A 25182-nucleotide genomic window follows, 5' to 3' on the forward strand; every position below is an offset into this window, starting at 1 on the left:
TTGAGAGAGATCTTGAAAAGTGAGTAGAATTCAGATGGGCCGAGAAAATACGAGGTGGTCCCCAAGAAGTAACTGAAGCAGAGATGGGGAAATCCTAGGCATATCTTGATCCAAAGGACAGGATCCAAAATGACCAGAACATGTGGGACATTTAAAAAGAAAGGCAAGACTCTAAAAGTGTTCTGAGTCTAGATATGGGGGACTTTGAATGCCAGAAAAAAAATTATTATGCCAGAAAAAAATTTATTATATGAATTTTAGTAGGGTGCAAATCTGTGGATGTGAGCAGACACTCTTAGTTGCTTAATCAACATTCTTTCTTTCTTGCTGGAGGAGCCCTAATTTTGCTCAAAGCCCATCTCCATGAGGCCCTAAAAGGGAGAATCAACACTGCCCCAGCTCTGAGTAGGGCTAGGGAAACAAATTATGATTGGTTTAAGCCAACAGGAAAAACCAATGGCAAAAGTGGCTAAGCCTTGATGGAATCCATGGGATATCTCAGAGGAGAGGTCTGGTTATCAATTGGAAACAGAGATCTGGAACTCGGGATAGGCTAAAGCTAGAGATCTAGAAAGAATGGAGGTCCTCCATGTACAAAAATGTAATTGTTTAAATAATTAGAATGAAAAAACCAACTAGAGACAGAAGATCCAGTGAAAGGTGGTGGCCGAGAGCACAATCCAGGGAGCATCTGAGCAGCAGTCCCCAACTTTTTTGGCACCAGGGACAGGTTTCATGGAAGAGAATTTTTCCATGGACCGCAGGGGCAGGGGTGGTTTTGAGATGATGCAAGCACATTACATTTATTGTGTACTTTATTTCTATTATTATTATATTGTAATATATAATGAAATAATCATACAACTCACCATAATGTAGAATCAGTGGGATCCCTGAGCTCATTTTCCTGCAACTAGATGGTCCCATCTGGGGGTGATGAGAGACAACGACGGATCATCAGGCATTAGATTCTCATAAGGAGCTCACAACCTAGATAGCTCACACGCACAGTTCACAATAGGGTTCGAGATCCTATGAGAATCTAATGCTGCTGTTGATCTGACAGGAGGCGGAGTTCAGGCGGTAATGTGAATGATGGGGAGTGGCTGTAAATACAGATGAAGCATTGCTCACTGGCCCGCCACTCACCTCCTGCTGTGTGGCCCAGTTCCTAACAGTCCGCAGACCAATACTCATCCATGGCCTGGAGATTGGATACTCCTACATTAGAGGATTCTGTAAAGGACGCTGGGAAGGAATGATGTGAAAGCCAGAACCAGTAAGGGAGATGTCTCAATGGTCAGAGAGTTTCCGGAGGTGGGTAATGGTTCCATGTATACAATTCTGAGGCCGGGCGCGGTGGCTCACATCTGTAATCCCAGCACTTTGGGAGGCCGAGGTGGGCGGATCATGAGGTCAGGAGATTGAGACCATCCTGGCCAATATAATGAAACCCTGTCTCTACTAAAATACAAAAAAATTAGCCGGACATGGTGGCACATGCCTGTAGTCCCAGCTACTCAGGAGGCTGAGGCAGGGGAATCACTTGAACCCTGGAGGCAAAGGTGGCAGTGAGCCGAGATCGCGCCACTGCACTCCAGCCTGGCAACAGAGCAAGACTCCCGTCTCAAAAACAAAAACAAAAACAAAAAACAAAAAAATTCTACAGTATCCATTGAGTTTGTCAAGAAGTATCTTTAGCTATATATGAGTCCTCATCAGCATTTCAAAAACCCAACAAAACAACAAAAAAGGCATATTTACTCACAATGCTGCTGAAAAGGCTAAGTAAATATTAAAGTTTCTCTATTTTTTTTTTTACTAGAATCATATAAAATCTATGTGGTTACACTGACATTTCACAATGAGCCTATGCTGATTCACGGTTGACATCACAGGACACTCTGGAATGTGAATGGGGACCAAGTCACTGTACACAGTGTCCAGCATACCATCAGTTTTTTGGCCTAGAAACCAACCCAGAATTAAGCAGGCAGAAACAGTGAACAGTGCATACGTATCTGTATATTTTCCTATCCTGATTGTCTTTTAGCATCACAACCATCAGATATCAGGTAAACTTACTATATTTCAATGACAGTAAATATTTGGTTAAATATTTGGATCAGAGATGGAATAGAAAAATAATGTTAATAAAAATGGGGAAAAAATCATGAGCCCTACTTTTCCCACTCCTGCCATTATAGACTCTCAAGACCTTTAACCTGCAGTCAGCCACGACGGAGACCTGAGTTCGTCCTAAGCAAATATGGCACCCTCTGTTAGGAACCACAGCCCGTTCATGAAGCAGGGTGGGCTCACCCTGTCTGGACCTGCCTTGAGCGTCTGCCTGCCACCAGTTGCGCCGTCTTGCAGTAATACCTTTGTTTCACAGGGAGTTTTAATAGTTGGACATGGTTTTCTGCAGATATGAGTCCCACTCTGGTAACAAACTCTGCTTTGAAGCCCAGACTATCTGACCTATACTTTGACCCCTTCTTGCTTTTTATTTTCTATGTCACTTTCTCCCACCTCCAATACTCTAACTTTGCTCCCTAACCCTCCTCTGACCTTGAGAGCCCCCAAAAAATTAGTATAGACCTCAGCAACCTGAAAAATAGTACCTCTGCACCCAAACTCCTGTTGCTTACTCCCACACGTCCTTAAAAAATACGGCAACACCACTCAAACCACACCACTCATACTCTATATTCTTTTGGGTGTGTAGGTGCGACTACTAGTCAACTCTAAGAAGGGCCAACCCTTCTCCCTGGTTAGTTCAAATAATAATAGCAGTAATAATCGTATCATCATCATCATCATCATCATCATCATCATCATCATCATCATCATATTACTATTGTAGTTTGACTTTCACCATGTTCCAGGCACTGCTCTAAGCCAGGGGTCTTCAAGCCCCAGGCTGCAAACCATTACCAGTCTGTGGCCTGTTAGGAACTGGACCGCACAGCAGGAGGTGAGCAGCAGGCAAGTGAGCATGACCACCTGAGCTCTGCCTCCTGTCAGATCTGTGGTGGCATTAGATTCTCATAGGAGCACAAACCCTATCATGAATTGCACATGCATGGGATCTAGGTTGTAGGCTGTTTATGAGAATCTAACTGATGCCTAATAATCCGAGGTAGAAAGGTTTCATCCCCCACCCCCTGTCTGTGGAAAAATTGTCTTCCACGAAACCAGTCCCTGGTGCCAAAAAGGTTGGGAACGGCTGCTATAAGCCATAAATATACTCATATACTTGCCACAACCCTATAGAGAAACTGAGGCTTAAAGAGGTTGTAGAACATTCCAAGGTCATACAGCTAGTAAGCCATGATGTCAGGATTCAAACCCAGGCCAGCCTTCTTTCCCATGGACACAACTCTGGGGTTCCCATACCTTACAGTCTGAGATAAAAGAGGTAACTAATAATATTTTTCAAAACATCCTATTTACAGGGCAGAAATAATAAAAATAGGTTCTTCGTAGGAAAGAATAATAGGAGGAAAATCGGAGGAAACCACTGATCTCTAATATTTCCTCTAAGAACAAGATAAATTCAGAATTGGGATTTGCCCACCCGACTCCCAGTCCAGTGCTCCTTTGTTGTGCTATGTGTGGTCAGAAGGGCCAGGAAGTATCACAACGGAAAGGCCAACAAGATGGCAATGAATGCATCTACTCCTTCAGTCACTTGCTTCATTCTTTAGTCATATCATACCACATTTTGTACTTATTGGGGTGATAACTGGCGCCATCTGTGTACTCTCATTTTATTAAGCCAGTAACTAGAGTCATACCAACAGCGTTCACAGAACTAAAATAAGGAAGCTTTTTGTGTGTTTGTTTCTTTTCCCTCTCACAGAACAGATACTTCTCCTTCCTATTTTTTTTTTTTTTTTTTTACTAGCATCTTGGAAGACAACCAGTCCCAAGACCTATAAACAGTGCTTCCCTTCATATACAGCTTTTATCTTGATTGGGCAGAGAAAGACAGACTGTTCCCTTGCTGATAAAGGGCTTTCTGAAGACTTTTACATAACTTCTGCAATGCACTGGAAAATAACACCCAGGAAAAGGCTGGGTGTTGGGGGTGGATAATAAACTCTTACTGCTATATGAAAAGTTACACTTTTCAGAGTAATATGGTGATTACAGATAAAATAACAAAATAAATTTTAATAATACCACATTGCCAAGTCATCAAAGAATTGGGCACTGGTCCAGTAACTTCTGGGAGAATTTGCACCTGTTGCCTCTTTCCCCAAGGATGGAAGAGGTTGCCGAAACCACCTCCTCCTGGGAGGGCTATCTGAAGTTTGAGTAAGCATCAGCACTGGCTAGGTCATCGTCTCTTCCAGTTCTGCCACCAACCAACTCATTCCAAGAAAATGTGGGAAATAATGCCTTTCTTGAAGTAAGTCAGAAGCTGTCACACTTACAAAGAAAAATCTTTTCTCGTCAGGGTTCCCTGTGGGCATGTCCTTGCAGATGCCTTGATGCGGCTCTGAATTTCTAGTTACAATTAACTGGCAATGAACTGAAGCTATGCTAGTTTAGATTAGGGGTTTTGAAAAGTCTACTTGTATAATAATAGCATACCTAGTCTTAGCTTTTAGGTTTTCTTTCTTCAAAGGGAACATTCAGAGCCAGATAGAGGCAGAGGTCTGCCAGGCAGCTTCTTAGAGCAACAATCTATAAGAGGAAACTATAAGGGGGAACTCACATAACACTAAAATAAATTGGAAATACAGCCCCACTTATCCCGAGTAAAATGTAATTGTCTCACTACTCTTGAAATAGGCATTTCGGAGTTGGAAGACAAATACCACCCCACCACACACACACGCACGCACACAGTCGCACACATACACACACACACACTCTGTTGAATATTTTGGCGATGTATACATGCTAAATAGTAATTTGTTGCCTTCAACTGAAATTCTAAAACCAAATAATACATGGCATAATACTTACAGAAGTGAGTGAATCTTTTATTATCCAAAATGTTAAACCCTTTAATATACCTCCCAAGGTGTTGTCTGGTTCAGAAACTCACAAAAGGAAATGGAAGGGCAAACTAGAACTGCTGAAAAAGTGGAAAACAAATTTAAACAAATTCATCATTAGCCAATGAAGTAAATTAAGTGACTCTATGTAATGTTCATTACCACAGAATATTTTCCCACTCCTACTAAATAAATGTTAAGTAATTATTTAAATGATATAAATTATGTTTCATTACTAGCTTGCTTGGAGTGCTCACATGAAAATCTTAATTACTCATACTTTCTCACCACCACAAAAGAAAGAAAGAAGTAAGTTGCGGGGTGTGGGGGTTAAGAAAGGAGGAAGAAAGAAAAGGATGGAGGGAGACAGGGAATAAAATAATTGATTTCTGCCATTTTGGAAAACAGAGTGGCAGTTTCTTAAAAAGTTAAACACGTATCAGCCGGGAGCAGTGGCTCACGCCTGTAATCCCAGCACTTTGGGAGGCCAAGGCAGGCAGATCACCTGAGGTCAAGAGTTTGAGACCAGCCTGGCCAACATGGCAAAACTCCATCTCTAGTAAAAATACAAAAATTATCCGGGCATGGTGGCAGGTGCCTATAATACCAGCTACTCAGGAGGCTGAGGCAGGAAGAATCCCTTGAATCTGGGGGAGGCGGAGGTTGCAGTGAGCCAAGATTGCACCAGTGGACTCCAGCCTGGGTGACAGAGTGAGACTCTGTCTCCAAAAAAAAAGTTAAACACATATCAGCCATACGATCCAGCCATTCTACTCCCAGGTATTTATCTAAGAGAAAGGGAAATACATTTCAATATAAAAATCTAACACAAATGTTCATTGTGAGGTAAGAGGAAGGACTTGACTCAGGAGGTGGGACTTGACTACAGAGATAGGGCTTGGACACTGGACTGAGTTGAGGACTAGCTAAAACACAGAATGAGGCAGAAGCAGCTTTCCATTAGACACACCCACTAGTGTGCTATGTCAGTTTATCACTGTCATGGCAACACCTGGAAGCTACCACTCCCTTCCATGGCAACAATCCAATGGCCCAGAAGTTACCACTCATTTTCTAAAAATCGCCGCACAATGCGTCCTTCAATTTGCATGTCATTAAAAGTGGGTATAAATGTCAGTGCAGACCTGCCTCTGGGCTGTTACTCTGGTCACATTGCCTATGGGGTATCCTTGCTCCACAAGGAGCTGTACATTTGCCACTGCTGTACACTGCCATTTCAATAAAAGTTGCTGTCTAACACCACTGCCTTGCCTACTCTTGAATACTTTCCTGAATGAAGCCAAGAACACTCCCGCGCTAAGCTCCAGTGCTGGGATTTGCCTGCCCTGCATCATGAGCAGTATTATTTGTAACAGGCAAAAACTGTAAACAACCCAAATGTCCTTAGCAGGTAAATAAAGAAATTGGGGCATATTATAAAATGGGATACTGTTCAATCAAAAAATGGAATTAACTACTCAGATGCTCACCAACATGGATGAGTCTCAAAATCCTTATGCTGAGAAAAATAAACATATCAAAAAAGTCACATATTGTATGATTTCATTTATACAAAATTCTAAAAAATGCAAACTAACATAGTGACAGAAAGGAGATCAGTGGTTACTTGGGTATGGGGTATGTGAGAAGCGGTGGAAGGAAAGAATTACCAAGGGGTACTGGAAAACTTTTAGGGGGTATGGATATATTCACAATCTTGATTGTGGTGATGGTGTCACTGGGGTATACATATGTCGAAGCTTAGCAAATTGCATATGCTAAAGTGCCAATTTTTCATATGTTAATTATACCTCTCTACAACTACTTTAAAATTAATTTTTAAATTTAAAAAACAGGCCTCTGCATTTGAAAGAACACGGTCTCTACCTTGCTTTCAGTAAAAATCAGGAAGAACATTTGGAGACTAAATTAAGTGATCCTGATTTTTTTGTTCCATTACTAAAACAGTGGTTCTCCAAATTTAGTATACATGAGAGTATCTGAGATGCTAATTTGAAATGCAGTTTCCAGGGTTTTATATAGAGGTATGCTAGAAAATATTACTGATAAAAGAATGTGTAGCACCTAATTTACAAGTAATAATACATCCAATATTCTTTATTGTAAATTTAATACATCTTACAAAATGCTTTTGTTGGCTTTTGCTAAACTCTTGTATCTGTAGTCAGCCTATGGCTGCAAGAGATGAACAAGTATAGTTCCAATTGAATGTTGGGTAATAATTTTGTTTACTCAGGTGAAAGGATTACTTGAGGCCACGAGTTCAATCAGCCTAAGCAACGTAGTGAGGCCCTGTCTCTAAAAAAATTTTTTTTTTAACTTCACCAGGCACCATGGAATACACTTGTAGTCCTAGCTACTCAGGAGGCTGAGGCAGCAGGAGAGCTACAGTCCAGGAGCTTGAGGATACTAAGTTCATACCGCTGCACACTAGCCTGGATGACAGAGCAAGACCTTGTCTCTTAAATCATAATAATAATTTTGTTTACATTAATGAGTAAAAATGAAGCACCATTTCTTAATCTCACATGACTTATTAACGATGTGAGAAACTTCTTTGCTGAACTGGAAGATAGTTTTTGAAGACTGGGAGAATATTTCCTTAAGTTTATACTATTTACCATGTAACAACCACAGGCATGACACACTTTCAGTTTAATCTACATTATTAACATTTATTCCATCATTGTCTACATAATCAACAAAACAATAAATCAAGCCTGGTTGTTTGACAAATGCCATGGTGTAAATATTCCCACATGGCCAATTTCACGCTCCCAGTGCATGTGAAGTTGGGAAGAGATGTACAGTAGCACACCAGTATCAGTATCTCCACCACACAGAAGTAATAGACATAACCTCAAAAGCATAGATAATAGCAAAGTGTAGTAAAGTCAATAGGAAGTGATGAGTTTTGAATACTTATTATCTTTGTTTTTAACATAATTTATGTAATTGTGAGCTTCTACAATTTAATTCATAATGATTTTTTGTAATGAGCTCATAAAATTCTTGAAATTTAATAGTTGGCTCTCAGGAACTGATACAAATTGGCTCTAACACACTGCTGGCTTCAGCTCAGCCCTAAGAAATTGGGTCCTTTGGGGATGCAGCTCAGGAACCTGCATTTCTAATATTGTCTAAGATGATTCTGATACACAATACTGGTAGAGAATCTAATTGCAATTTTCTTTTTAGCTAGTGTTATGATCTGAACATTTGTATTTCCGCAAAAAATCCTGTATTGAAACATGATCCCCAGTGTGATGGTGTTAAGAGATGTGGCATCCAAAGGGAGGGTGATTAGGTCATGAGGGCAGGGCCCTCATGGATGAATAAAATTAGTGCCCTTATAAAAGAGGTCAAGAGAGCTTGTTTACCCCTTTCCCCAAGCGAGGACACCTCTAGAAGGCACCATCTATGAACCAAAAAGCAGGCCCTCACCAGACACCAAATCTGCTGACACCTGCATCTTGTAATTCTCAGCACCCAGAGTTGTGAGAAATAAGTTTGTGTTGTTTGTAAGCCACATTCTTATAGCAGCCTGAACAGTCCAAGACAGTTAGTACATAGGTGTTCTTCAGAGCCAACATGTTATGGGGAAAGAATACAGGATTAAGCATTAGGAACACTAACGTTCTCGCTCCAGTTCTTCCACTTAATTATATGGCCTTGGGCAAGTCACTAACTTCTTAGTTTCCTAATCTAATAAAGAGGGAGTAGGACCCAAGAAAAGTTTAGTAGATGTAATTTTAAAAGATTTACTTATATACTGAAGTATTTATAGGTGTAATGACCTGGTACCTGTTATTTGGTATCTATTTCCTTAGAATGCTTCGGGAAACAAAAGGAAAAAAAAAAAGGTGGGCTGGAGATAAGTAAAAAGATTGGCAAAATGTTTTGATAATGAGAACATGGGTTCTATTATACCATTCCCTTTACTTTTGATGTTTAAAATTTCTCCATAATAACAATTTCCTAAGAAGTCACTAATAAATAATCCAGATTCTTTTATCTTTAAAAGTCTGTTTCACATCATCCCTGGATTTATAATTTTTTTAATCAGACACGGGTCAGGACTTAGCACCTTCTATGTGTTTGTTGCTGAGCAATCTGAATCTACTTTAAATTCCCAGAACAAATTAATGGCTGAGCCAGGATTCTAACAACTACCTTCTGAGTTCCAAATCCCACCACCATTTCGGTTACACCAAGCAACATGAGGGTGCTGCTGTCCCAGTGCAGTGTCAAATGGGAGCAGGGAGATGAGAAAGAGGGTGGAAATGGGGTTATTTGATGCAAAGCTTCCATATCAAGCATCAATATTTATTTAAAGTACATTCTGCTTCTAATTACAAGCAAAACCAGGGGCAAACATTGCTGTGGGCAATTAAAAAGTCAGTCACTGCAGCTACTTGGGAGGCTGAGGCAGAAGAATGGCGTGAACCTGGGAGGTGGAGCTTGCAGTGAGCCAAGATCACGCCACTGCACTCCAGCCTGGGCGACAGAGCAAGACTCCATTTCAAAAAAAAAAAAAAAAAAAAAGCCAGCCACAAATTATCCTCTAAGATTCTGGGCTGTTGAGAAACTGCTTATATCACTCCCATTTCTACCTATCATTTCATAATGAAAAGAGGGGGAAAAAAAGGTGAAATAATGCAAGTCAACACAGTACTATATTTTCTTTATTTCAACTAGGCTGGTGCCTGATACAGTTTAGGAAACAGTAAGCGCTCAATAAATGTATTTGGCTGAATCTAGGTAACCCCAAACATTTTCAGCATTTCATGTGATACATGCTTTTTGAGTACCTATCATGTGCTAGACAACACTTAGAACTTTGATACTGTGGACTAATTTAGTAATTTTTATGTATCTCATTATTAATAAGTGATTATTTCAATACTACCAAAAAATTTTAGTCCTCTCCTATATAAATTCCATAGAAAAAATTAACTCTATCAGCTTCAATTACAAGACAGATTGTTAGAATAATTTTTCAAAAGCAAGAACCAATTTTATGCTGTCTACAGGAAATTAATTTAAAGACATTGGTTAAAAATACAAGGGTAGAAAAAGATATAAGATGCAAACTCAAACTAAAAAAAAAGTCAGAGTGGCCATATTAACAGCAGACAAAGTAGGCTTCAGAACAAGGAATATTACCAGGGATTCAGAGGGAGTATTATGTAATGCTAAAGGATCAATTTGCCAAGAAGACCTAACAATCCTAAACGTGCATGCACCAAATCACAGAACTTCAAAATATATAAAGCAGAAACTAATACAACTGAAAGGTAAAATAGAAAAATCCACATTCCTAGAGCTCACCACAAAGTCTGGGAGCTAAACCTGAGACTCTCACATTAAGCTGAGTCTTTTGAGGCAGTCTAAAGTGGTCCCAGACTAGCAGCTCCCACTGGCACACATCAGAAAGTAAAACAAATTCTTTCCGAGGAAAGCTTCCATGATTTAGGACCTCAGGATTCCAACTGATTAAAGTCAATCAAATATAAGTTCATGATGCAAAGTCATCAAACATATGAGGAAATAGGCCAGCATGAATAAAAGTCCAGGAAAAAATAACTTATAACCCAAAGAACTAAATTTAATATTGGAATTATCAGATATAGAATACAAAATAAATTTGTATGAAGAAGAAAAAAGATTGTATAAAAGACAGACAAAACTGAGCATTGCACAAGCAATAAAACATACCATAAATGATCCAATAATTTATTTTAAATGAATTGATTTTGAAAATGTAATCAATTGGCTTTAAAGGCTCAATGGATTGGCAAAATGGCAATTTAGATACAGCTAAAGAGAGAATTAGCACATATGAGGATAGATTAGAAGTTGCTGCAAGGAAAAAAGGGAAATAAAGAATATGCCATGTATCAAGGGTCATGAATTAAAATAACCTAACTCCAGATAAAGTTCAGTGAAACTGAACAGGAAATAAAAAAAGATCTTAAATGCTGAGGTAACCATATTATTTATTCTGCAAACTAGAACTTTTTTTGGAGTCAATGAGGGCATTCTTAATAGATGTTCTAAGAAATGAGACTTAAAACAGCTGTCGTAGGCAAACTCACATACCAGGTCATCCTATTAAAGCACCCAGTAAAGCAGGGCAGAGTGGCTCATGCCTGTAATCCCAGCACTTTGGGGGCTGAGCTGGTGGATCACTTGAGGTCAGGAGTTTGAGACCAGCCTGGCCAACATGGTGAAACCCTGTCCGTCTCTACGAAAAATATAAAAAATTAGCCAGATGTGGTGATACGTGCCTGTAATCCCAGCTACTTGGGAGGCTGAGACATGACAATTGCTTGAACCTAGAGAGGGTGGAGGTTGCAGTGAGCCAAGATCATGCCACTGCACTCCAGCCTGGGTGACAGAGCAAGATTCCACATCAAAAAAAAAAAAAAAAAAAGCACCCAGTGAGAAAAAAGGTCACCTATACATATACAGGATGATCACTGGACTGTTAGCAGTCTTCTTAACAGCAACAAATGGAAGTCAGAGAACTGAAATGTCAAATAATATATAAAAAATACAGACAGCAAACCACAATGGCCCTCAAATTATGACCTCCAAAAAACTGTATTTCAAGAATAAAACTGAAAGAAAGGCATTTTCAGATAAGCAAAAACAGAATTTATCTCCAGTGAAACTTCACTAATGGTACTTCTAAAAGATGTTCAGAAATGAAAGAAAAACATAAAGAAAAACCTGCTGAAGGAGCAAAGTGTGAAATATAAGAAGGAAAGAATGAACAAAGAAACAAACTGATAAACATGTGTATATCTAAAGCACATATTACCTGTATAGAATAATAGCATCTAGCTTCATAAGTTAAGAAAAAAATGAAAACAGGCCAGGCGTGATGGCTCATGTCTGTAATCCCAGCACTTTGGGAGGCCAAGGCACTGGATTACTTAAGCCCAGGAGTTTCAGACTAGTCTGGGCAACATGGCAAAACCCAGTTTCTACAAAAAATAGAAAAATTGGCCCATCACAGTGGTGCATGCCTGTAGTCTCAGCTACTTAGGAGGATGAGGCAGGAGGATCACTTGAGTCCAAGAGTTCAAGCAAGGCTGTAGTAAGCTGTGATCACACCACTGCACTCCAGCCTGGGCAACAGAGAAAGATCTGTGTATTTAAATTAAAAAAAAAAAGAAAAACAGCTAGGTACAGTGATGCATACCTATAGGCCCAGCTACTTGGGAGGCTGAGGCAGGAGGATTCCTTAAGCCCAGGACACGGAATCTAGCCTGGGCAACATAGTTAAAACAACATAATTAAAACAAAACACCAGACAACAGTACCATGTAAGTTGGGAAAGTGTAATTGAAACAATGTTCTAAGCCTCTTATATGATCCTGGGAAAGACAGTGATTAACTTTAGATTAAAAGATGTACAGTAAAAGTGGAGATCATTATGTTAAGTGAACTAAGCCAGGCCCAGAAAGACAAACATCACTGTTCTCACTTATTTGTGGGATCTAAAATCAAAACAATTGTACTCATGGACATAGAGAGCAGAAGTATGGTTGCCAAAGGCTGGGAAGGGTAATGGGGGGCGGTGGGGAGGAGGGCATAGTTAATGGGTACAAAAAAATAGAATGAATAAGACCCACTATTTGACAGCACAACACGATGACTACAGTCAATAATAATTGTACATTTAAAAATAACTTAAGGAGTATAATTGTATTGTTTATAACTCAAAGGATAAATGCTTAAGGGGATGGATACTCCATGCTCCATGATGTGCTTATTTCGCATTGCATGCCTGTATCAGAACATCTCATGAGTCCCATAAATACATACACCTACTATGTACCCACAAACATTAAAAAAAAAAATTTCGCGGGGCGCGGTGGCTCACGCCTGTAATCCCAGCACTTTGGGAGGCCAAGGCGGGAGGATCACGAGGTCAGGAGATTGAGACCATCCTGGCGAACACGGTCAGACCCCATCTCTACTAAAAATACAGGAAAAAATAGCTGGGCGTGGTGGCGGGCGCCTGTAGTCCTAGCTACTGGGGAGGCTGAGGCAGGAGAATGGCGTGAACCCGGGAGGCAGAGCTTGCAGTGAGCCGAGATCGCACCACTGCACTCCAGCCTGGGCAACAGAGTGAGACTCCATCCCAAAAAAAAAAAAAAAGTAAAAGATGTAAGGTAAAATACTAAAGGTAACCACTAAAATAAAAGAAATACAGTAGATAACTTCTGAACCCATGGACAAGGTAAGAAGGAAGAAAAAGAAAATTCAATTTAGAAAAAGCAAGAACAGCAACAACTCAATCTGACAATATTAAGTATTTGCAAGATTGTAGAGTTATGTTAAAATTTTATACTTCTGTGGAAAAACTTTTTGGCACTATCTTACTAGAGAAAAATATGTATACTCGACAACCCAGCAGTACCACTCTTGCATATGGAGAAGAAAATCTGAGGTACATGTGAAGAGAAATTAAAATGTTTTTAGCAGCATCATTCATAACATTAAAAACTAGATACAACCCTGTATTCATTTACTGGAGCTGCCATAACAAAATGCCACAGGCTGAGTGGCTTAAACAACAGAAATGGATTTTCTCACTGTTTGGGAGAGTAGAAGTCCTGGATCAAGATGGCGGAAGTCTTGGATCAATATGGCGGCAGGGGCCTTTCCCTGGGGCCTCTCTTCTTGGCTTGCAGATGGCTGCCTTCTTAGTGTGTTCTCACAGGGTCTTTCCTCTACGTGCAAATCCTGGTGTCTCCGTGAATCTCAATGTCCTCTTCTTATAAGGATCCCAGTCAGATTAGATTAGGGCCCAGCCTAATGCCTTATTCTGCCTTAATGAACTTTTCGAAGGTCCCATCTCCAATACAGTCACATTCTACGGTCTGGGAGGGTTAGAGCTTGAACATATGCAACTTTGAGGAACAAAATTTAGCCTCTAACGGACCCAAATGTGTACGTAATATACATAATAAACAGGAATACATAACCAAATTTTGGAATAAGTACTCAAAGGAATGTTATGCAGAAGTAACATGAATGAATTACATGTGATAAAATGGAAAATATTGAGTAAGAAAAGCAAGTTGCAAAAGACTACCTCCATTCTAATACCATTTTTATATAGGAAAAGAAAAGCAGAAACAACATACAATTTAGTGATATGTATATATGATGTCACTATTTTTATAAGGCATGGGAATAATAAAGCTAAAGTTCAAGACAGTGGTTACCTCTTGGGGAGATGCAAACCTATAGTGTTGGTAATGTCCTAAGTCATATGTTGGGTGGCAGGCCATGGGTATTCATTTAATGCATCATTATTAATATCTACTTATATCATCATGTACATATTTATATATGATATGTATATCATTACATATTATTATATGTATCAAATATAATGATATTAGGTATTAAAAACACCTCTTATGGAGGAGAACTGGGGAGGTGTTGCTTTTACCGTTTAGAAAAAAAAGTGCAGCTCGCTGCCAGCACTCATTTAATTTTACATAAACACGCTCTTTGAGGCTGAAGTAAATCGGATTTTCAATATAAAAACAGTTCTTAGAGTTATTTCTCAAGAGAATGAACATCAGAATCATCTGAATCATCTGAATCGTCTATTTCGGAAATAATCAGATTCATTAAATGAATCTTCCTTCAGCCAACAACTTTTCCAGAGCCACGTTAACATCAAATGTAGGAATTCTACATTTGCTAGGATTTGACGTCTTCAGCGATTGAGAATTACTGTATTTTGTAAATGGAAATACCACTACTAAAAACAGGATGCTATAAATAGAATGATGTCTTTTGTTTCCGAAGTCAATATATTAGAGCAATGGAAAAATAACAACAAAAGTGAGATAGTTCCTGACAAATTAAAAGTGAGGTAGTTCCTATCAAAGTTATGCTGTGCAAACGCCGCCAGCAAGGATTCTCAGAGCAAACAGCTAAAAGTAATAAGTTTCAGTTAGACGGATGAATAAGTTCTGAAGATCTATTGTATAGCATGGTAACTATAATAATAATGCATTTTGTACTTGAAATTGCTAAGAGATTAGATCTTAAATGTTCTTACCAGGAGAAAATGATAAGCATGTGAGGTGATGGATATATTAATTAGCTTGATTTAATCATTTCACAATGCATACATATATCAAAGCATCACATTGTACACCATTTTTAATTGTCATACCTTAATAAAGCTGAAGGGGTGCCAGGCATGGTGGTTCACCACTATAATCTCAGCTACTCCAGACAATGAGGTGAGAGGATCACTTGAGGCCAGGAGTTCGAGACTAGCCTGGGCAACATAGCGAGATGCCTGTCTCCTAAAAAAAAAATATTATTAGCCAGGTGTGGTGGTCCACACCTGCAGTCCTCTGTACTCAGAAAGCTGAGGCAGGAGGATCCCCTGAACACAGGAGCTCAAGGTTACAGTGAGCTATGATCACACCACTGCACTCTACCCTGGGTGACAGAGGGAGACCCCATCTCAAAAAATAAAAATTAAAAAAAAAGCTGAGAGGTTAACACCTCTTATGACAACATATTTTTATGTAGACCTCTTTGCGAATGGATGTTAACTCATTTATACTACTATACACTTGTCCTAATTTTATTTTGAATAATTTAGTGGTGGGTGTGTAATTAGAGGAAGTCTTTGTAGAATAAAATGTGTCTCTGGTACCTGATTATCCATATACCAGACTTTCTTCCTTCTGCAGTTCAAATATAGTACACTTGTAATTTCATCTCATGATCATAGTAATAGCGTAGTCAAAATTTATCTGTTTGAGACTCATTATCCTTCTAAATTAATAATTGTCATAGTATAAGCATATTCATGACTTTCTTTAGAGCTGGTTTCTCGACCTCAGCATTACTGACCATTCAGGGCAATGATTCTTTGTTGTGGATGACCGTCCTGTACCAGCATAGAATGTTTAGCAGCATCTCTGACCTTTCCACCACTAGATGTCAGTAGCACACCCCCACTCCCCACCCCCAGTCAAGACAATCAAAAAACATCTCCTGAGGTTGACAAGTGTCCCTTGGGACAAAATCACTATTCTAGAGAATTTCTGATTCAAATGACCCTTAGAGACTCTATACTGAAATTATTTTTTCGTATTTCATTCTACTTTTCTATCTTGCTCAATAAGTTCATGTTTTGTTCCTTAATGTAAAGATCTTAGTTTGCCATCAAAACAGTGCTGACCACATTATCACATAGAAACACTAGTGATAAATAAATTTTATTTTTTTCTTAATGTTTCACTTCACAAAATACTGTGGATGTAGACGGAGGAGAAGGTACCTGAACTTCTGGGTGTTGTCCTGATAATGAACTTTAATTTTAATCTTCTATAGCTGTGAACAAATCCATGCTTTTACTTAAACTTTCCCAATTATGTTATGGGGACTATAAAATACTATATACAAAGTTTTTAATATAAAGCTCTTTATATATTAGCATTATATATGCTAATTTTCATATAAAGCACTTTATATATTTAATTAGCATTATTACTTAGAATATATTTTTTATATAAAGCTCTTTATATATTTAATTAGCATTATTACTTAGAATTTATTTATCAATAATAAAATTATTGGCTCAAGATTATGAATAGTTGTAGAGCTCTTGAATGTACTGCCATATTGCTTTACTGAAAGATTATGCCAGTTTATACCATCATGTGAACTGGTTTGAAATCATACCATTGACTCTTCTAAACTCTACTAAGAAAATAAGATTTTCACCATCCCCCATAAGGATATCGGCTTTCTCAATTCTTTCAAATGCTTTCCAATTTCTAGAAACTATTACTGTTATGACCAAAGATAAAAGTCTTGTGTTCCAGTTTTTGACCTTACGTCTACTGATTGACAGCTATCTGTTGTCTAGGCCTTAAAGAACTACCCAAAAAAATTGAATTGGGTTTATATCTATACATATTCATGTTATAGATAAGTGCAGAAATAAAACAATGGGGTAATAAATTAAGTAGACAATTATGCAAATGCTATCCTTCTTACTTCATCACCTGGAGACTGATGACATCCATGGATGTGACATATCTGATATCACTCCTAAAACAGAAATGTCACATTTGGATACAATTGCACCCTAGTCAGATTAGGTCTTACTGTGATACCTGGAAATTTCCTGTATTTGAAACACTGCAAAATTCAAACTAGAAGCCAGCCTTTCATCCTGACTCAAGCCACCAACAAAAGCACTTTATTTTGTGACGTAAGATACTTGAGAATTTTGGTTACAAAATTTTTGTTCCAAGATTGCCCTCCTGAGTTATAAACTTCATGAATTTAAGAATAAGAAGTTGAAGTTCAATAATTTTCCCTTAAAGTTTATTTCATGCTCTTATCATAATATAATTGTAACAGGAAAATGAATAGGCATTACTACTGATTCTATAGAAATAAAAATCATAAAAGAATACCATAAACAATTGTATGCCAACAAATTGAATAACCTAGATGAAGTGGACAAATTCTTCTAAACACACAATCTACCAAAACTAAGCCATGAAGAAATAGAAAATCTGAATAGACATATAGATACTAAGGAGATTGAACTGGTAATCATAAATATTACACACAAAAAAACCCAGGACCACATGGCTTCACTGGTGAATTCTACCAAACATTTAAGAAGAATTAACACCAATCTTTCTTAAACTCTTTCAGAAAATTTAAGAGAAAGAAACGTTTCCTAACTATCAGGCCAGTGTTACCCTGTTGCCAAAGCCACACAAAGACATTACAAAATTCTAAGGACTTTTTTTTTCAGAAATAGAAAAATCCAACTTGAAATTTATATGGAACCTCATGGGATAACAAATAGCCAAAACAAGCTTGAAAAAGAACAAAGCTGGAGTTCTCACACTTTCTTTTTCAAAACTTACTACAAAATTTCAGTAATTAACCCAGTGTGGTACCGGCATAAAAATATACATATAAACCAATGGAATAGAACCTAGAGCCCAGGAAAAAACTCTTAAAAATGTAATCAGTTGATTTTTTGACAAGAAAGCCTTATTATTCAATAAGGAAAAGACAGTTTTTTCAACAAATAATGCTGGGAAACCTGGATATCCACATGCAAAAGAATGAAGTTGGACCCTTGCTTTACAGCATATACAAAAAATTAACTCAATATGGGTCAAAGACCTAAACCTAAGAATGTAAACTATAAAACTCTTAGAAGAAAATCTTCATGACTTGGATTTGGTGGTGACTTCTTGGCTATAAAACCAAAATCACAGGCAACAAACAAAAATAATAATAAAATGGACTTCAAATTTTAAGACTTTTGTACCTCAAAGGACATCATCAAAAGAATAAGAAGATAACTCACTGAATGGAAGAAAACATTTGCAAATCATGTACCTGATAAAGGATTAGTATCTGCAATGTATAAAGAACTTCTATAACTCAACAACAAACCAGACAACCCAATTCACACAGCGGTGAGGGACTTGAACAACATTTTCCCAAGAAAAATATATAGTGGCTAATAAGCAATGAAAAGATGCTTAACATCATTAGTCATTAAGTAAATGCAAATCAAAATATTGGCCAGGATATGGAGAAAATGGAATTCTTGTGCATTGCTAGTGGGAGTGTAAAATAGTACAGCTGCTGTGGAAAAAAAAAAAAAGTTACTTGTTCCTCAAAGAGTTAAACATAGAATTATCATATGATCCAGCAATTCCACTCTCAGGTATATACCCCAAAGAACTGAGAACAGTCAATAAACCTGGTATTGATAGAATATATCTCCAAATAATAACTATTTAAGACAAACTCACAGCCAATATCGTACTGAATGGGCAAGAGCTTGAAGCATTCCCTTTGAAAACCGGCATAAGATAAGGATGCCCTCTCTCACCACTCCTATTCAACATAGTATTGGAAATTCTGGCCAGGGCAATCAAACAAGAGAAAGAAATAAAGGGTATTCAAATAGGAAGAGAGGAAGTCAAATTGTCTGTTTGCAGATGACATGATTGTATATTTATAAAACCCTATCATCTCAGTCCAAAAACATCTTAAACTGATAAGCAACTATAGCAAAGTGTCAGGATACAAAATCAATGTGCAAAAATCACAAGCATTCCTATACACCAACAATAGACAAGCAGAGAGCCAAATCATAAGTGAACTCACATTCACAATTGCTACAAAGAGAATAAAATACCTAGGAATATGGCTAACAAGGGATGTGAAGGACCTCTTCAAGGAGAACTACAAACCACTGCTCAAGGAAATAAGAGAGGACACAAACGAATGGAAAAACATTCCATCTTCATGGATGGGAAAAGTCAATATCATGAAAATGGCCATACTGCCCAAAGTAATTTATAGATTGAATGCTATTCCCATCAAACTACCATTGAGAGTCTTTACAGAAATAGAAAAAAACTATTTTAAATTGCATATGGAACCAAAAAAGAGCCCATATAGCCAAGACAATTCTAAATAAAAAGAACAAAGCTGGAGGCATCATGCTACCTGACTTCAAACTATACTGCAAGGCTACAGTAACCAAAACAGCAGGGTACTGGTACCAAAACAGATATATAGACCAGTGGAACAGAACAGAGATCTCAGAAATAACACCACACATCTACAACCATCTGATCTTTGACAAACCTAACAAAAACAAGCAATGGGGAAAGGATCTCCTATTCAATAAATGGTACTGGGGAAACTGGCTAGCCATAAGCAGAAAAATGAAACTGTACCCCTTCCTTACACCTTACACAAAAATTACCTCAAGATGGATTAAGACTTAAATGTAAAACCCAAAACCATAAAAACCCTAGAAATACCATTCAGGACATAGGCATGGGCAAAGACTTCATGACAAAACTGCCAAAAGCAATGGCAACAAAAGCCAAAACTGACAAACGGGATTTAATTAAACTAAAGAGCTTCTGCACAGCAAAAGAAATGAGCATCAGAGTGAACAGGAGCCTACAGAATGGGAGAAAATTTTTGCAATCTACCCATCTGACAAAGGTCTAATATCCAGAATCTACAAGGACCTTAAACAAATTTACAAGAAAAAAACAAACAACCCCATCAAAAAGTGGTCAAAGGATATGAACAGACAACTTCTCAAAAAAAAGACACTGGCCAGGTGCACTGGCTCATGCCTGTAATCCCTGCACTTTGGGAGGCTGAGGCAGGCAGATCATGAGGTCAGGAGTTTGAGATCAGCCTGGCCAGCATGGTGAAACCCTATCTCTACTCAAAATACAAAAAGTTAGCTGGACATGGTAGTACATGCTTGTAATCCCAGCTACTCAGGAGGCTGAGGCAGGAGAATCACTTGAACCCAGAAAGCAGAGGCTTCATTGAGCTGAGATCATGCCACTGCACTCCAGCTTGGGCAGCAGAGCAAGACTCTGTCTCAAAAAACAAAAAGAAAAAAAGAAAAAGACATTTATGTGGCCAAACAAACATATGAAGAAAAGCTCAACATCATTGATCATTAGAGAAATGCAAATCAAAACCACAATGAGACACCATCTCACACCAGTAAGAATGGCAATTATTAAAAAGTCACGACACAACAGAGGCTTGCGAGGCTGTGGAGAAACAGAACGCTTTTACACTGTTGGTGGTGAATGTACATTAGTTCAACCACTGTGGAAGACAGTGTGGCAATTCCTCACGGATCTAGAATCAGAAATACCATTTGACCCAGCAATCCCATCACTGGGTATATACCCAAAGGAATATGAATCATTCTGCTATAAAGACACATGCACACATATGTTTACTGCAGCACTATTTACAATAGCAAAGACATGGAACCAACCCAAATGCCCATCAATAATAGACTGGATAAAGAAAATGTGGTACATATACATGATGGAATACTATGCAACCATAAAAGGGAATTAGATCATGTTCTTTGCAGGGACATAGATGAAGCTGGAAACCATCATCCTCAACAAACTAACACAGGAACAGAAAACCAGATACCACATGTTCCCACTCATAAGTGGGAGTTGAACAATGAGAATACATGGACACAGGGAAGGGAACAACACACACCAGGGCCTGTCGGGGGTTGGGGGGCAAGGGGAGGGAGAGCATTAGGACAAATAGCTAATCCATGCAGGGCTTAAAACCTAGAAAATGGGTTGATAGGTGCAGCAAACCACCATGGCACACATATACCTATGTAACAAACCTGCATATTCTGCACATGTATCCCGGAACTTAAATTTTAAAAAAAGAATTGAGAACAATGACTCAAACAGATACTCAGTGTTCATTGTAGCATTATTTGCAATAGCCAAAGGTGGAAACTTCTTCTGTGCTTATCAATAGATGAATGGATAAACAAAATATGGTGTATACACATAATGGAATATTATTCAGCCATGAAAGAAATGAAATTGTGATACCTGCTACATGAATGAACCCTGAAGACATTAAGCTAAGTGAAATAAACAGATACTAAGGAGCAAATATTGTATGATTTCACTTACAGGAGGTACATTAAATAGGGAAATACACAGAGACAAAAGTAGAACAGAGGTTACTGGGGACTAAGGAAGACAGAACGGGGAGCTACTTATTTAATGGGTACAGTTCCTGTTTAGGTAATGAAAAGCTTCTTGAGATGGATGATGGTGAAGGCTGTACAACATTGTGAATATACTTAATGCCACTGAACTGTACACTTAAAATGGTCAATGTGGTAAATTTTATGTTACATATATTTACCACAATTTAAAAAATAAGAGATAATTTGAGATGTTAGCTGCACAGCTAGGCAGAGTTGAAATCAACTTGAAATCAAGTCAAAATTAAGTTTTTAATCAATGAACGAAAATGTGAACATCTAAACACTCATAATTCAATTGGCTGTAGTTAAACTCTGCTCTTACATGATTTAGATACTCTACATGCCACAGTCTCTTAAAACTTTTACATGGCAATATTTAGATACCCATTCTTTAAGAGAAAAAGATGTGTTCTGAATTAGGAAACAAGAAGCTCTAACTCTCATACTTAAAAAGAGATGTTTACAAAAGTCGGAGGAAGAAAGCAAGCCAAATTTTCTTCAACAATAGCAGTCAGTCATGCATATGAGACAGACCCCAGTTAGGTCCTTAGTTTCTTCATCTATAAAACAGGATTAGCAGTATTGATTATGTACCAACTCTCTGCTGTGTCCCCCGCCTCATCATCACTGAAAAGTAAACATCTGAGAAGAGCTCAAGCTCTAAACTGAAAATAAGAAAATGAGTAATCTCATTTTTATATGTTAATCCATATTTAATGTACATCATAAAATATTAACAGTACTTTTTAAAAATGTAGGCAAGTTCTGGAGGAAAAACATTTCCCAGGGAGGCATACATAAACTTTTCTGTGTTTTATACAAAGGGAAATCTACTCTTATGAAAATATCAGACCTATTTTTATGTAACACTTTTTAAAAATAACATTAAATGACACAACTCAATAAAACAAGATACACTGGAGAAAGACCTTCTTAGACTTCTGAACTTAAAATAGGACCATGGAGGCACTGCAAATCATTGAGAAAGACCGGAATTATGCAGCCCAACGTTTGAGGACATGACTCACAATTTGGGGGGAAAAAGCTTTTAGAAGATCATCTTACAATATATACCAAAATTTTATGATAGCAGAAGACAGAACTTAATATTTTGTGAGCCTTTTGGTGAAAAAGGCCATTGTAAGGTGAAAAGAATTAAAAATGAAAACACAAAGGAAAAGATGAGCAAAGTTTACTGCAACAGCAACAAAAGCCTAATTTTAAAAATTTAAAATTAATTATAATTAATATTTAGTTGAACTGTTAAAGGTTAACAACAAATGGAAAATATCCATATAAAGGACATAAGACAAAGGTGAATATCTTTGCTTGAAAAGGAACCCATATCAAACTCGTAGCCCCTCCATCACCACCAAAAAGAACAGATAGGGTTTAATTCCTTATCTTAGAGAAACGTCTGGAGATGTAGATATACATACCCCTCCACTCCTGGATGAAGGAGATGCAGTGAAAGAGAGAAAGTTCTGTTTTTTATATGCATTTTGTATTGTTTTATTTTTAAAGTAAGTATGTATTACTTTTGAGATTTAAAAAAGACATATATTTTTAGGATAAAATGCAGCATCATAACAGAGAAAAAATCCATTAAAAAAGCAAATAGTACTAGTAAACATGGATAAATAACTAAACTCAGTCATAATCAAAGAGAAACTGACTAAATACATGTTGTCATTTTGCGTCTATCAAATTAGAAGAATAGGAAACACGGTTGCTAATGCTGTTATGTAATGATGACAACAGGAAGAATCAGTATCCCTTTGGTAAAGCAATTTAGCAAGACATTCAAGAGCTCCAAAACTATTCATAGCCTTGACTCAATCATTTCATTTCTGATAAATCCATTTTAAGAAGTAATTTATTCTAAGGAATAATACAAAAAGAGCTCCATATGAAAAGGCAGAAATAATAAATGCCCAACAACATGGAAATGATTATATATGAATCATACATGCATTCAGTGAAATATTAGACAAGCAATAAAAGCATGCTTAAAAAGCTATCTGATAATGTACTATAAAAATATATTATTTCAAATAATATATAAATAACAAAAATTTTAAACAATAATTAGAGTTCAAATTGTCTATACAGTACAATGATAACGACATACTTTTAAAAAATACCTATATAGGCCGGGCGCGGTGGCTCATGCCAGTAATCCCAGCACTTTGGGAAGCCAAGGCAGGCAGATCACCTGAGGTCCGGAGTTCGAGACCAGCCTGACCAACATGGAGAAACCCTGTCTCTACTAAAAATACAAAATTAGCTGGGCGTGGTGGCACATGCCTGTAATCCCAGCTTCTTGGGAGGCTGAGTCAGGAGAATAGCTTGAACCTGGGAGGCGGAGGTTGCTGCAAGCCGAGATCGTGCCATTGTACTCCAGCCTGGGCAACAAGAGCAAAACTCCGTCTCAAAAAAAAAAAAAAATGCCTATATACAAAAGGAAAGAATGGGTCACAAATTAATATGCCAAATGTTACCCCAAAATGATTGTGTTTACAGGCATGTAAGCTTTTACTATAGGGAGTGTTAATAAGAGTAGCTATTATTTTTGCTTTGTTATTGTGAACAGTAATACATATTTATTTTTTATTTAATGATCTGGCATTACTTTAAAATAAAAACTAATCCTCTTGAAAGAATTAGAAACAAAATTTGAATGGGGGTGACTTCGGGGTATTGCAATTTTGGGTAATTTGTGCTTTCTTGCTTGTCGTTTCCTGAATTTTATACAAGAAACATATATTCCTTATATAAATGTTAAGGGGGGTTTATTTACTTATGTATTTATTATTATTATTATGAGATGGAATTTCGCTCTTGTCGCCCAGGCTGGAGTGCGATGGTGCAGTCTCGGCTCACTGCAACCTCCGCCTCCCAGGTTCAAGAGATTTTCCTGCCTCAGCCTCCTAAGGATCTGGGATTACAGGAGCCCGCCACCACACCTAGCTAATTTTTTTTATTTTTAGTAGAGACAGGGTTTCACCATGTTGTCCAGGCTGGTCTCAAACTCCTGACCTCAGGTGATCTACCCGCCTTGGCCTCCCAAAGTGCTGGGATAACAGGCATGAGCCATGATGCCCAGCCAGAGGTTCTTAAATGTTTAACTTTTAACATCTGTATTTAACACATGGTTCTTACTGATCTGAACACATTACTGCTCTGAAGTTCACTCAGAGTCAATTTACTGAAATCATATTCACTACAATATGTTAATATCGGTCAAGATAAGGGACCTGGAAAGCAGGATTTACACTTTTTACACTTTATACCTCTGTAAAGTTTTACTTTCTTATACTGAACATGTATAAATGTATTATCTATATAATTTTTAAAATAATTTAAAGGAAAACTTGGAGAAAAACAAACTGTTTTCTCCTCAGACTATAATCAGGGCACTTAATACTGTTGTGACAAAAGTAATACAGTAACTATCAACTAGTAATCTCAAACTAGTTATTTCAAACAGGTACATTGCTTTTAGGAAGGAGATGA

At 37.7% G+C, this 25182-nt stretch overlaps 1 long non-coding RNA gene across 1 annotated transcript in view; it reads right to left on the bottom strand.

Annotated features, from left to right (window-relative positions):
* Window positions 1-15253: 15253 nt before the first annotated feature.
* LOC134739991 (uncharacterized) overlaps window positions 15254-25182 on the bottom strand; it is a 38118-nt gene continuing 28189 nt past the window's right edge. The window contains exon 5 of the long non-coding RNA XR_010127157.1: window positions 15254-15382. This is a non-coding gene — a long non-coding RNA (uncharacterized LOC134739991). The remainder of the gene's footprint in view (window positions 15383-25182) is intronic.

This window comes from Pongo pygmaeus, chromosome 7, assembly GCF_028885625.2.
Source record: "Pongo pygmaeus isolate AG05252 chromosome 7, NHGRI_mPonPyg2-v2.0_pri, whole genome shotgun sequence".
In the NCBI taxonomy this organism is placed as follows: Eukaryota; Metazoa; Chordata; class Mammalia; order Primates; family Hominidae; genus Pongo; species Pongo pygmaeus.